This window comes from Kryptolebias marmoratus, linkage group LG6, assembly GCF_001649575.2.
Source record: "Kryptolebias marmoratus isolate JLee-2015 linkage group LG6, ASM164957v2, whole genome shotgun sequence".
In the NCBI taxonomy this organism is placed as follows: Eukaryota; Metazoa; Chordata; class Actinopteri; order Cyprinodontiformes; family Rivulidae; genus Kryptolebias; species Kryptolebias marmoratus.
This window is the reverse complement of record NC_051435.1, coordinates 26,115,101-26,120,486: the sequence shown is the minus strand read 5'-3', so window position 1 is coordinate 26,120,486 and position 5,386 is coordinate 26,115,101.

Below are 5,386 nucleotides of genomic sequence, written 5' to 3'. Positions count from 1 at the left end.
ATGAAATAAACATTTGAAATATATGAGTTTGTATGTAATGTATGAATATAATATACAAGTTTCACTTTTTAAATGGAATTACTGAAATCAATCTACTTTTTCATGATATTCTAATTTTATGACCAGCACCTGTAGATGGTCATTGTTTTTCTCTCGTTTCAACTTTATCATCTCTTACCACCCTGACTCTAAGAATACAAAATCTGATGCTCTCTCCAGACAGTTTTCCTCTGATGAGGAGATGGCCCATAGCTCCATTCTTCCCCCCTCTTGTGTGGTGGATTCTGTCACCTGGGATATCCTTGATATTATCCAGGAAGCCCAGCGTTCAGAACCTGACCCAGGCAATGGCCCACCTGACCAGACCTATGTCTCCGCTTCAGCACATGCTCGCCTTATCCATTGTACTCACACTGCCAGATTCCCCTGCCACCCTGTCATTGGGAGAACTGTCTCGCTCATCTGAAAAACATTCTGGTAGCCCTCTCTTTATAAAGATGCAAGGGATTAGGTCAAGGCTTACAGGGTCTGTGCTCGTAATAACTCAGAGGGCTCGGTGGCGCCGGTGTGATGGCAGCCTCCCTTCTGTCAGCCCGCCCCAGGGCAGCTGTGGCTACAATGTAGCTTACCGCCATCAGTGTGTGAATGTGAGGATGAATGGGTGAATGGTTGTAGTGTAAAGCGCTTTGGGGTCCTTGGACTAGATAAAGCGCTATATAAGTGCAAGCCATTTACTATTTACCATTCCCAAATGTCCATGGTCTCACATTGCCTTGGAATTTTGTGACTGGTCATCTAAAGAATTTTCAGTCATTTTGACAATTGTAGATCAATTTTCAAAAGCCTGCCATCTTGTCTCCCTAAAGAAACTTTCCACCTCTCTCGAAACTGATCTTTTTATCAAACACGTTTTTCGGCTTCATGGCTTACCTCCTGAGATCCTATCTGATCGTGGCCCTCAGTTCGTCCTGCGGGTCTGGAGGGACTTCTGCACTGCATTAGGGGCTAGAGCAGCCCTCAGCTCTGGGTTCCACCCACAAACAAATGGTCAGAATGCATTAATCAGGAGCTCAAGGCTATTCTCCATTGCCTATGCTCCTCTGATCCCTCTCCCAGGAGTTCCCACCTCCTGTGGATCGAGTATGCCCACAACATGTTGCTTTGCTTAAGCCAGTCCTTTCCAGCTCACTTTGACCCCCCCTTAGATAGATAAATTTTACTAATTGGCTTTTATTATGCATGCAAATGTTTTTGTAGAGTACTCTGAGATTACTTTTGTTGTGATATAGCACGATATAAAATGAATTGAATAAAATTGTGTTTTTTTTGTCAAGGGAAGGGTAAGCAACTGATGGAGAGTGGCAAGTCAGACAGAATGGTGAGGCTGTGCCAACTTTAATATGAGTTTGCTATTTGATGCCGTTTGGTTTGTGATGATGGAGGCTTCTGGATCAGACACAAAGGAGGTGACGTTTCTGGAAGCAGGAGAAGGAGACATTCCTGTAATAATTTTCTCCTGAAAGAGGCAACAAAGTTAGATTTTTACAGAAGCGATAGTATCTTCACGACTTCTTAAAGATGGGGCCTTAGATGTCTGATCAGTGGAGCAAGAGGAACAACTGTATTCCCATTTTTTGAAATTGAGGGTCCAAACTTATGATTTTGCTCCTCCTGTTTTTGACTTCAAAAATCACTTCCAGCAATCTGACAAAATGTATGCAATCTCTACCAATTCAGTTTTGTAATTACAAACAAAAAATACATTGAAAATAATTACTAATCTTTTATATAAATGTCTGTCTACATAAGAAGTGACTGTTATCAAGTAAAATATGTACCAGGTATCATCAGTGAGATGACTAACTGAAAAAAAAAAATTATATATATATATATATTCTGATGATCATGTCTGTGTCTACCATGCTGTGCCTCATTTCACCTCTAATCATGCTCATTCTGGTCACCTGCGTCCCTTCCCTGATTGTCTCTCCTACACCTGGGCCACTCCCTATATATTCTCCTCCTCTGCTCTCCTTCAGTGCCAGATTATGAAAGCCTTCAAGCCAGTAGTTCTCCAGCATTCTCGGACTGACTTCCTGTGCTTTGACCCTTTTCACGTTTCCCGGATTCCCTCCTTTGTCTCGCCCCTGTCGGATCCTTGCTGGACTTCGGACTTCTGGACATCGACCCCTTTCTGTCACGTAGACCTGGACCTTTCCCTGCCTCCTTGGCTTTGTTTCCTGCTCTCGGCTCCCCGTGGCCTACCTGTTGAAAGCGCTGATCCTCACCTCCGTTCCTGGATTCTTCTCGGCCATTGCCGACCAGTTGATCGGTTCCGCTTCCCGTCACACCACCACCCAGGAAGTAGTAACTTCCTTTGTCAGATACTACTTCCTGGGTTGTGTGTGGATCCCTGAACTGTCCTCTCTTTTCTCAAAATGGCGGCCGGAGATCAAGTTGCTACATGTAACATTCTATCAGCTGTCAAATAAAACCGTGTTTACTTTTAACTCCTGTGTCGAGGCCGAATTACCGGGTCTGCTAACTGATTCTTGTCATATATATATGAATAAAGATGTATATCGTTAACTTCAATGAACAAGTTTAATTCCAGTCCATCATAAATTAGCTGAAAGAAGTGAAATGTGTCCAGTTGGTGGTGGAGAGTAAAGCGATTCCAATGCGCAGAGTTCCAGGAAAAACTAATTTATTAAAAATGAGAAAAGCAAAAACAAAAGGTGACATTGCAGCACACCAAAACTACATAACAAAAAACCCAACACTGAGCAAACACAAAAGGCAAGACATGAGGGGAAACCAGACAGCGCATGAAGCAAAAACAGACCAGTGATAAATGAGGGAAATGACCAGGTTTTAAAGGCTGCAGGAGATTAGGAGAAGTGGACACAGGTGAGTGATTACAAACTTGGAGCAGGTGAAGATAGGTGTGGCAGGCAAACAAATGATAAACTGAAGAGAAGTGAATGATGACAGGAATACAAAAAACACAAGGAGCAAAAACTGAACTAAGAAAAGACTAAACATGAAGATAACCAAATTACAAAATAAAAGAAACAATAAACCCAAACTAAACACAAGATAACCAGAAACACGAAAAAACAATAACCATAAATACAAAAAGAAACTCAACGAAAACCCAAATCCTGACAAAATGAAAGGCAGAACCAATGTGTCCATCAGCTGAGCTGTGTCATCTCTTTATTTTATTGTAAGTCAGTGAGGCGTCCAGGAGGCATCCTAACCAGATGCCCGAGCCACCTCAACTGGCTCCTCTCGATGTGGAGGAGCAGCGGCTCTACTCTGAGTCCCTCCCGGATGACCGAGCTTCTCACCCTATCTCTATGGGAGAGCCCAGACACCCTGCGGAGAAAACTCATTTCAGCCGCTTGTATTCGCGATCTCGTTTTTTCGGTCACTACCTGAAGCTCATGACCATAGATGAGGGTAGGAACGTAGATTGACCGGTAAATCGAGAGCTTCGCTTTTTGACTCAGCTCTCTCTTCACCACGACAGATCGGTACAGCGCCCGCTTCACTGCAGACGCTGCACCAATCCGCCTGTCGACCTCCCGTTCCATTTTTCCCTCATTCGTAAACAAGACCCCGAGATACTTAAACTCTTCCACTTGGGGCAGGACATCTATTCCCCGACCTGGAGAAGGCACTCAACCCTTTTCCGGCTCAAGACCATGGCCTCGGACTTGGAGGCACTGATTCTCATCCTGGCCGTTTCACACTCGGCTGCGAACCGCTCCAGTGAAAGCTGTAGATCACGGCCTGATGAAGCCAATAGGACCACATCATCTGCAAAAAGCAGAGATGCGATCCTAAGGTCCCCTCAACACCTTGGCTGCGCCTAAAGATTCTGTCCATAAACGTTATGAACAGAATCGGTGACAAAGGGCAACCTTGGCGGAGTCCAACTCTCACCGGAAACGAGTCCGACTTACTGCTGGTAATGCGGACCAAGCTCTGACACCGGTCATATAGGGACCTAACAGCCCGTTTCAAAGGGCCTGGTACCCCATACTCCCGGAGTACCCCCCACAAGACTCCCCGGGGGACACGGTCGAATGCCTTCTCCAAGTCCACAAAACACATGTAGACTGGTTGGGCGAACTCCCATGCACCGTCAAGGACTCTGCTGAGGGTATACAGCTGGTCCAGTGTTCCACGACCAGGACGAAAATCACACTGCTCTTCCTGAATCCGAGGTTTGACTATCCGACAGACCCTCCTCTCCAGAACCCCCGAATACACCTTACCAGGGAGGCTTAAGAGTGTGATCCCTCTGTAGTTGGAACACACTCTCTGGTCCCCCTTTTTAAATAAGGGGACCACCACCCCGGTCCGCCAATCCATGGGAACTGCCCCCGATGTCCATGCAATATTGCAGAGTTGCGTTAGCCAACACAACCCTACAACATCCAGAGCCTTAAGATACTCCGGACGAATCATATCCACCCCCGGGGCCTTGCCACCTCAGTGACCTCAGACCTGGAGATTGGAGAGCCTGACCCAAAACTCCCAGGCTCCGCCTCCTCAATGGAAGACATGCCAGTAGGATTGAGGAGGTCTTCGAAGTATTCGGCCCACTGACCCACAATGTCCCGAGTCGAGGTCAGAAGCACACCACCCTCACTATAAACAGTGTTGGTGCTGCACTGCTCTCCCCTCCTGAGATGCCGTATGGTGGACCAGAATTTACTTGAAGCCGTGAGGAAGTCTTTCTCCATGGCCTCTCTGAACTCCTCCCATGCCCAGGATTTTGACTCAGCGACCACCCGAGCCGCATGCCGCTTGGACTGCCGGCACCTGTCAGCTGCTTCTGGAGTCCCACAGACCAAGAATGCCTGATAGGACTCCTTCTTCAGCCAGATGGCATCCCTCACCACCGGTGTTCACCAGCGTGTTCTAGGGTTGCCGCCACGACAGGCAGCAACCACCTTGTGGCCACAGCTCCGATAAGCCGCCTCAACAATGGAGGCACGGAACATGGCCCACTCGGACTCAATGTTCCGCGCCTCCCCCAGAACATGTTCGAAGTTCTCCCGGAGGTGGGAGTTAAAGCTCCGCCTAACAGGAGACTCCGCCAGACGTTCCCAACAGACCCTCATAATACGTTTGGGCCTGCCAGGTCTGACCGGCATCCTCCCCCATCATCGGAGCCAACTCACCACCAGGTAGTGGTCAGTTGACAGCTCCTCCCCTCTCTTCACCCGAGTGCCCAAAACATGTGGCCACAGATCAGATGAAACAACAACAAAGTCGATCATTGAACTGCGACCTAGGGTGTCCTGGTGCCAAGAGCACATATTGACACCCTTATGCTTGAACATGGTGTTCGTTATGGACAATCCATGAC